The sequence below is a fragment of the Argentina silus genome (genome assembly GCF_951799395.1).
Source record: "Argentina silus genome assembly, chromosome: 3".
Lineage (NCBI taxonomy): Eukaryota > Metazoa > Chordata > Actinopteri > Argentiniformes > Argentinidae > Argentina > Argentina silus.
The window spans coordinates 19603584-19613332 of record NC_139657.1 but is presented as its reverse complement, the minus strand read 5'-3'; the positions used below and the strand labels follow the sequence as shown (position 1 = coordinate 19613332).

General features: G+C 40.0%; 1 long non-coding RNA gene across 1 annotated transcript; it reads left to right on the top strand.

Annotated features, from left to right (window-relative positions):
- The first annotated feature begins 2007 nt into the window (after positions 1 to 2007).
- Positions 2008 to 9120, top strand: LOC310802081. Its single transcript, XR_014554141.1, has 3 exons — positions 2008 to 6641; positions 6733 to 6786; positions 8156 to 9120. It is a non-coding gene; the product is annotated as an uncharacterized lncRNA (long non-coding RNA).
- The last annotated feature ends 629 nt before the right edge of the window (positions 9121 to 9749 follow it).

Below are 9749 nucleotides of genomic sequence, written 5' to 3'. Positions count from 1 at the left end.
AGCCCTAGGCTATGTTCCACATCTGGTTAGCATTACAATAGAGTCTTTAATAGTTTGCCCCCAGCTAAAATTACTCACAACAATATATTAAGCCGATGGACCTCATGTATGTCCACTTTCGCCAAATCTTGAAAACGGGAGATAAATACTATCTTTTTCGAGTCGGAACGTTCGTGGTTGCCCAGCTGGAAATGAATTTACAGGGGTAGGAAAATGCAGAAGTTCTTAGTGCAAATAGCCCATTGGGCTCACTATGCACTTGTTGTGACATGGCAGTCTCCTGACTTGACCCACATGTGGTATTCACTGATGGGGTGCATGTGTCAGATATTGCATAGAAGAGGGTGTGCCAAAACGCAACATCTAATAAAGTATCCTTTAGATAAAACTATACATTCACATGTCATCAAATACCTGACTTAAAACCCACTGTTTTGCAATGAAGGTCTACAGTGGTCTTAACAGCACCTTCTAGGGTAGCACCATGGTGTAGGAGGAGGACAGCTATTTTCCGTCCTCTGGCTACATTGACTTCAATACAAAACATAGAAGGCTTGTGCTTCTCACCCCCTTCCAAGTGGGGGAAGTGCTTTTAGAAATGATTGATGCAAGGTCAGACCAATGACTGTGTAGGGAGTTTTTCCCGAACTTTCTATTGGGTAAATGAAGGCCAAGTTTGACGCAATGGTCCACCAGACCAAAGAGGAGGAAACCAAGAGGTGTGGCTTCTAGCATTTGGGGGTAACGCTGCTAATGGCTAATATCACAATGCATTGTGGTATACAAGGATACAAGGTTCTCAATAGAGGCCAAGGAAAGTGAATTAGAAATGCATAGCAAATGGTCCTCCAAGAGACTTTTGTGAAGAAAGCACTTGACGACTACCAGTAGAGAGTGAAGCAGCGCCTATGGAATGGTCAAGGAATGTAACAAGAGGGTTTCTAGTCAATAGCAACTTGCACTAGCAGTTGGATTTATGGGATGCTCTTTCCTACCGACTCTCTTTGACCAGATCTTCCAAGGATATTGGGCCGAAGTGTCTGGGAATGAGATTACATTAACCCCAATTTCCCACAAGTATGATGAAACCTATTTTTAATTAACATTATAGGCTATGGCACTTCTTACTTAGCAAAGCACCTGTATACATAAGGCAGTAGGCTGCTACAGCTAAGAAAATCCTGAGAAAGTTGACCAATAAACAGCGACATTTTCATACTATGTTTAAGGACATATTTTCAAACAATTTAAAAATTATTAATTATTTTAATTACCTTAACCTTTGACAATCAACCACAGCAGCTGTACCATCTTGGAAACAAAATGACATGTGTTCATGAGCGTAAGAGCTGTGCAGATTTGCACATTCACCGCAATATTTAACTATAGTGCAAGGGCAAAATTCAACCATAGTGCAGGATTCAAACAGCAACTCCGTCCGCAAAAAGTGGTCACCCCGCCACTTTTTTTTAGTAAACAACTAAGGGATGGGGTTGGAGAAATGTAACCACTGTGAGGAAAAAGTTAACATAATGACCCTACCCTGACCCGTGCATATGCTTCATGCCTATGTTTTACTGTTTCTGCTGTCATGCTACTTTTTCTGCTTATTAAAAAAAGAGAAACCCTATGTAACATAACAGGAAACAGGTTTTTCTTCATCTGAGTTCAAAATAATAGTTTTAACCATGTTTAAAAGCTATAAAGTGTTTGATTCATTGTTTGTAAAACAATGTAATTGTCAACAAACAAGCTTATTAGGGGTTCTGATGGGGTTAGACATTTGAACTAAGCTCATGATGCATTTATAATTTAAATTCTTCAAGAAAGAATGGTTGTATGTCATTCATTTAAAAGCCAAACAATTGATGTACCAATCCCAGAATGCTCCTTTTAATGTGTTGGTTAGTCAAAAGCAGAAATAACTGACATTTGCATCCCTACGTGTTACTGTAGGTTTTTGGACTAATCATTACTTTTCATGATGTGCCTTAATTTCAGAAATGGTTACTTTCCACCCTAATACAGGGCGGAAGCGAGGACTGAAAATCCAAGCAGAATGCAGACCTCTACATGGCCACAATGTGGACAGAATCAATCCTTTGTTAGACAATATTCCAATTCTCAAGTGACCAGAGAGGACCATAATGACGGGACCAGAGGACAGATGAGTGGGAGACCAAGCACCAATTCTAGTCAGTATAAGCCAATCTTACCAGCTCTTCCACAGACACAGGATGGCCAATGGCTCCCACAAAGCGAACCCGTAACCCGTCATTGTATTGGAAAAACATCAAATCAACAAGCCTCAAACATTCACGGAAACCCCCCTCAGCAGGCACACTCAGAAACCCCGGTATCAAAAGTTCAATGCCTCTTGATGACTATGTTACAGGGCAATGTGGTTTCACAAACAACTTGTGATACCACACCAAGTGGAAACCATTACACTCTACCCGGAAGGGTTGACAGTGCAGCCCAACCTTCCTTCCAGCAGGGACAGGGACCCTCTCTTCTCAATCATGATAAAAACATAAATACATTTATTCATAAAGTTGCTCAGCATAAAGCTTGTGTAAGACAAGAGAGGGCCTGCCATGGCAGGTCTGCCCCTCCTGCTATGGGAAATAGCCCTAACCATGTAAATATTCAAAAGACTGTAGCAAGTCTGCAGGATTCAAGTAGGATGGTGTTTCAAGCTCCTCAGGCATTCTCTCCTATGTCAAAAAGTTCTCATTCTTTCCAAATAGCACAGGCGACCAGCAGTGGGCCATCAACAGCACCTTCAATGTCTCTCACTACACAACTGATGTGTCTGCCTAATAACCAGAGAGACAGCAGTGGGAGTGAGATTAATAGGATTCAACATGGAGTCTCTCTCAACTCTGGGCCACCTAACCCACCAAATCAACATCCCTCTCAGCCTTTCAACAACCATGTTATCATCGTAAATGCTGCAGATGGACTGTCACTGCCATACATGAGCCAGCAATCTCAATACAATGGGATGGATAACTTTCTCTCAGGTTACTCCCAGACACATCAAAATGGCTCTGTATACCTGGCAGGCCATCACTATTCACAACAACCGAACAGACCCAATCCAATTCCTAGAGATAAGAACAGAGGTCATTCAGAGGCTAGTTGTAACAATGCACACCTCACACCAACTACTCATCTTGTTCCTGGAAACCACAATGCAAATCATCCCCATGTTACATACTCAAGACTTCCTGGTCCTTTGCCAAATGAGGTTGGCTTTGGAAATGCACTGCTTTCCTCCACTAGGAGCCAGACGGCACACTCTTCTGGGGCAGGAGGGCAAGCTCTGCAGCAGCATTTTACTCACCAAGTGCCAGCTTCTACCCCTGAACACTACATATCTCACAATGGACCAGCTGTATCTACTTCAAACCATGGTAGGCAATCGTCAAGTCTGCAAAACCCACAGGGCCCGCCACCTCCGTATCCTAGAAGACAATGCTATTATATGATGGTAACAGAGGACAAAAGTGAACATGGATTTAGGGCAGACAATGTAATTTTCATGGGAAATAAACCAAGTGAAAGTACTCTGGCCATACATGGGCACCTGAAAGGGCCATCAGCAAGTCAAGTCCCACCACAGGACCACAACAAAATCAACTACAACCAGCTGAATGGCACAATATTCCAGCAGAAAAGCAGTGTCCAATCCTCTGCAGTGCTGGTTTCCTCTGTTCAATTTATCAAGCCCAGCGAAAGCCATAACCACAAGCCCTCTGTTGTTGGGCAGAAAGCCATTGCTGTTGTTCAACCACAGGTGAGCAGAACTATCAATATGTTTGATAAATTACCGTCGGTGACGCAAAGTGTTACAACCACAACAGATTGTGTTGTGAGCAAACCTGGAAAACATTCTTGTAATCAAAGGCCACAAGCCAGAGAAGACAACATTCAAGCCACATATTTGCCTATTGAATCTGGACAAGAGGACCCCAAGATTAGGCTAGAACAGTCGTTACCAACAGATTTTAACACAGAGAAAGTGGACTCTCAACTATTATCTAATGTGGAATGTCACCCTTCCCTCACTCCTCATAGAAAAGAGATAAATGACACAGAAATTAACACTCAATGCCCTGTTAACCAATCAAAAGAGGAAATAAGTGAAAATGAGCGGGAAGTAGTTTCAGTTGAGGACATTTTTGAGTCCTCAATTTCTGTAATCAACTGGACAACTGATCGATTGATGAAGTTGATTGATCAGATCTCTAAACATGAAGACAACTCAGAGACTAATGTTTCAAAGGACATAGTAAGCCTATTTTGGGATGGAAGTTGTCAGAAACTTTTGGAGGCTATGAGATGTTTGAAGGAATTGGATCAAGAGGTTAGAGATTTCTTCAGAAAACATAACACGTCACCAGAGACGGTCATCTTTGCACAAATAAAAGACTGTGATCAAGTTTCAGACAAATGTCAAGTTCTTAAACATTATGTTTTTCCCAAGGTGGTGCACAAGTCATCATGGTTGAATACCAATAATGAACTAGATGACATAGATAAAGAGTTTGGCTTTCCATTGTCCTTAAGGTATGGCTTACAGACTCTTCAGAGAGAGGAACAACCCAAACTGATAGGGACTGAAAAGGAAAAATCTGCCCTCTCTTCCAGTGAGAAGCAGAATGAAGTGAAGACTCAAGCTAAGATGGCAACACCTGAATCTGTTGACAATGAACAAATTCAAGGGATAAGTGCAACACAGACTGCCTCACCTGTTCAGAGAAAACATGCAGATGTCAAATCCAGTTACCCATTTTCCTCCTTGGAGATCCGCATTTTACCACCAGAGGAGGCGAAGCGTATTTTTGATGCTGACTTGATGCAAGGCAAAGAGAGGGAGGACCGTCAGACAGAGGTCACAAGCGAATATTTGAAAAATGACACACTCAAGGATGACTTACCAGAGGAAATGGATGTAAAGTCGGTTGAGATGACATCTGAGAACAAGGTGAATGATTACTGTTGCCTCTTACAATGGAGGGAAGCAGTCAATGGGTCAGGCTGCTCTTTACCCTGCAAATGCCGGTGCACAATTGAATTAAGAGAGACTGTTGTGAATACAGTGGACTCAGGTGAGGCAACTGTGGCGCGGGAGCAATGGGCAACAAAAGCATCACAAAGGGAAAGCCTGCATTTTGCTATTTCAAATGGCAATTTGAGCGACACAGTGGAAGGGAAGAGGGTAGAGTATTCTGGCAATGATGTGAATCCTCTATCTTTGAAATCTATAAGGGCTGAACAATGCTCTGAAATGATTTCCATTTCAGATGACACAAATGAGATTATTCATTCAAGTACTGGTAAAGAGACAGAGAGCTTGCTTTTGCCAAGACCCTCCTCAATGGGTCTCACCATAACTCACCAAAACATAGTTGAAGTTGAAATTGCTGAAGTCTTCTCAAGCTATGAAGATGTTCTTAAAATGGCCACAACAATTTCAGAGCCAATAATAGATAGTCGACTGCATAAACTACCAAGCAAGAGATTACCAAGACCTCAGAAACCTGTCAATCAAGCACAAAACCTTAAAGTCAGTTTTGAAAAATTAAATGCTATAGGTTTTGAGGCTTTTCCTAGCGTAAGGTCCAGTGATCTTCTGCCTCCAAACAGTTTCCTTGAATCCCTTTCCTTGAGACAAAAGTTTCACAAATACCTCTCTCCTAAAAAGAGTAGCTGCTGCAAGAATGAAAAAAAAGGGTTAAAACGTAAGAGAAATCTAAGCATCGAAAGTCCTTTTCTAAAGAAGCAAATGAAGAAGGCAAATGTGCCCGCTCTTGAAGCCAACTTGACTAAAGACTGTATCAAATCATTTGTGGACGAATACAACACAGATGAACCTCACAAATCAGGGACATCCAAATGGTTGGAAGAAAAGCAACCAGATGCCACAGACCTAAAAAAGGAGACAGAAACTGGTTATGGGACCAGTAGCTGCAAATTCAGCACTGTATGCCTGGCCTTGTTTGGCTCTTCACCCCAGAGGAAAAATGGGACTGTAGCAACAGGCCAACACAGAGACTTTAGATCGTCTCGAGCTAAGGCTTTTTCAGACACAAGTCGAATGCCCCCTCCAACCCTCAGCGTCAACGTCACTTCCAGGAGGAGAGATCCTTTAGACACTAGCCTTGATGTAAAAGTCAAACAACGGATCTTGAGGGATTGGAAGAAAAGCTTTGTGCCAACAAAGACTAAGTCCAGGGGCAAAACATCAAAAATAAGTAACAGAAGAGGCTTTAATCAAAATGTTGTTATTGAGGAAGCACCAACCAAAACACCAACCCCCACCAACACAGATGTATGGGTGTTATCCTCTGAGGGAGGAGCCGTAGAAGATGGAACAGGACAGACCAAGCAACCTTTGGGGCACGTTGAAAAAGAGTCCATCTTAAATGGTCTGAAACTGAGAATGAAAAGATCAAAGATGGGGGTGGTGCCCTCCACCAAACTTGAAGCTGTGGAGAAAAGTAAATATGAAATTGGGAACCCAGCCCTAATGTTTCTTCAAAAGAGCAATGTTTTAAGGTTCAATGTGTTACCTGAGTCTTTCAGCTTTAAAGATGAACAAGAAACCATGGATCTCGAGACTTCAACAAAGGGTAAGTAATATAAATACTTGAGCTTGCCCTGTCCCGCTTTGTTAATCTGTACAAAGCTATGTTTAACATTTGTAACACCTTTTTTCATCAGAAATGACTGGCTCTGAACTCCCTGCGTCTGTAGTAACAAAGACATTTGTGAAAGGTAATGGAGCAGGCTATGCTTTTATATAATGAACATTTACAGTGGCTTCAGAAAGTATTCAGACCCCTTCACTTTTTCCACATTTTGTTGTGTTGTAGACTCAATTTAAAATAGATTAAATGCCATCAATCCACACAATACCCCATAATGACAGTGAAAAGACGTTTTTAAAAATGTTAGGACATTTGTTAAAATTGAAATACAGAAATACCTCATTTACATAAGTATTTAGACCCTTTGCTATGACACTGTAAAAAATTTGCTCAAATGCAAAAATGTCTTCAAGTCACTCAACAAGTTCAATTGAGTCCTTCTGATTCAAGGATAATAGTTCATGTGATATCGGAATAATATTTTGTTTTTATAGTCTCTGGTTTGCATAGGAATCAGTTACACACTGTGTGGATTAGGATGTGACTACCAACTCAGCAAATTTCATAATTTTCTCTTGATCCTGACAAACTCCCCAGTCCCTGCCTGTGACAAACACACCCATAACATGATGCAGTACTACTATTCTTGACACGAGGGATGGTGTGGAAACTGCATTGCATGTGCTGGATTTGCACTAAACTTAATGCTTTGTAGTAAAACCAACCACTTTCTTTGCTGTACCATTTGAATTCATTGTTGCAAACACAATTATGCATGTGAGGGAGATTATTTTCCATTAAGGGATCATTTTTGGCCACTTGGTTATAGACCAATTTTGTAGAGTTGATGTTGTCCCATCGACTGTGCTTTTTCCTCTCCACCATTCAACTTTGTAGATTTTTGTAAGTCTCCCCAGGCCTCAGGGTAGCATTCCTGAGCAGTTTTGTTCCTCTCCAATTGCTCAGTTTGTAATGACAACCTGATCCACAGTGTGTAATTGATTCCTATGCAAATCAGAGACACTATAAAAACAAATATTAATTCCAATATCACATGAACTATTATCCTTGCATTAAGATGGACTCAATTCAATTTATTGAGTGACTTGTTGACGACATTTTGGCATTTGAGCAAATTTTAAGAGTGTCATAGCAAAGGGTCTGAATGTAAATGAGGTAATTCAATTTTAATACATTTGCAGAACTTTCTAAAAACATGTTTTCACTTTGTTATTATGGGGTATTATGTGTGGATCGATGGCAAGCACATTTTTATTTAATCAATTTTAAATTCAGTCTGTAACAAGAAAATTTGGAAAAAGTGAAGGGGTCTGATTACTTTCCGAAGCCACTGTATATTGGCAATTTTTTTGGTTTGTTTTTGTCTGCTGTTCTCAATAGGCTGATAGGTGAAAATGGAGATTAGAGAATGTTATACTCATTCACATTTTGTTTTATTGATTATTTCAAATGAAACTCTATAACAATCTCTACAGGTGTCTGGTCAGTTGATACCGGGAATACATTTTCTCCCTTCATCTCTTCAAACTTCAAAGTCGCTAAGTCAACCACCACCTTCCAGGAGTATCAGAAGAAATACAAGGACAAGACATAAACATCTCAAAGTGAACTGCAAAACTGAGATTTTGGGAGCAGAATAGAGAGTGGGTTTCTTTGCATCTCAAACTGATTTTTGTTACTTGTTTCCCATGGAAATTATATAATTTGTAATAAATCCATGTTCTTTTGAAATGCTGAAGTTGGGATTCAGAATATTGTGGCACAACATCAGAGCTATTATGTTTATTATTCATCCTAGATCATGTTCAATCTTAAAGATTGTGTGTAGGACAATCTAACTGAAAGTATGTTGTCTTTACTACCTCAGGCCAGACATACATTTCTAGAATTCAGGGCATTAAAAAAGCATTATTCATTAAGCATTGTGTCATTTGGATGGCTATATTTTTATATTCTTGTTGTATTCTTGTTGTGTTTAGTTAGTTTACATACACCACTGAATGTTACATTTCAAACTCATTTGAATTATAAATATCTGAAGATGTCGAGATGGTGCTTTATCTTGACTTGTGAAACTTATCCCACCCACTGCTTGACTGTCTTACTGTAATCTCAAAAAGCAAGTCTTATGAATGTAACTAATTACATTTTGCCTGAGTTTGAATGAATGCATGTATGGCACTTGCTGCCACAACATTACTGCTGTCACAGAAAGTGACACCTTTGGCAGCAGATTTAGATTATTATTTTTTTGCAAGTTGCCTTGCAGTTGTTACACCCTTCTATATTTCAACATTTGAGCCGACTCACCCTCTTGTTGGTCGTCTTCTTGGTCTTCCTTCAGTTCAAAACATGTGGGCTGGTTTCCCGGACACAGTTTAAGCCTAGTCCAGGATACTTGCACTGAATGTAAAGACCTAACACAAGTATCTAACTAACTGCCTATATTTACATTATTTTGTTATGTTTCTAAATAAAAGTGAATATGCCAAATAATTAATATATTATTATTTTCTGTTTCCATCGCTGTTTTCTGGGTCAAGAGTCAGAAATGAGTGTATGCAGTCGCTGTCTGTCTGAATGAAGTGTGAATGAATGCTAATCGAGAACAAACCGAACAATACAAGTCACATAAACCACTTTCATCCTGCGGTGTCGTTTGATGGCTTTTTCACATGTAAATTGATAGTTGAAGTCCTTACTTGTATTTTTTACTTGTCTCAGGTTAAAGAAGAGGAGTGTGGGTAGAAAAATAACATTCATTAACATTGTCATGTGAAGGAAATCTTCAATCACATAACTGGCAGAAATTAGAGATGGTGCTTATTAGTAGTAAATAGGTGGTAGTTTCTTTCACATCAAAAGATTTTACTTTGATGGATGTCCTAAAGGTCATCATATCAATAGGTCAAATTGGTTCTAGAGTGTAGCTTCTTTCACATCAATGTTTTTTTTATTTGATGGACCACATATAGGTGAATAGGTTAATCGTAATAGGATAATCTTCATATTTGGGAGGACATCTGCATAGCAGCTCTGCCCAAGGGAGGGCTGACACAGCAGGCTGCT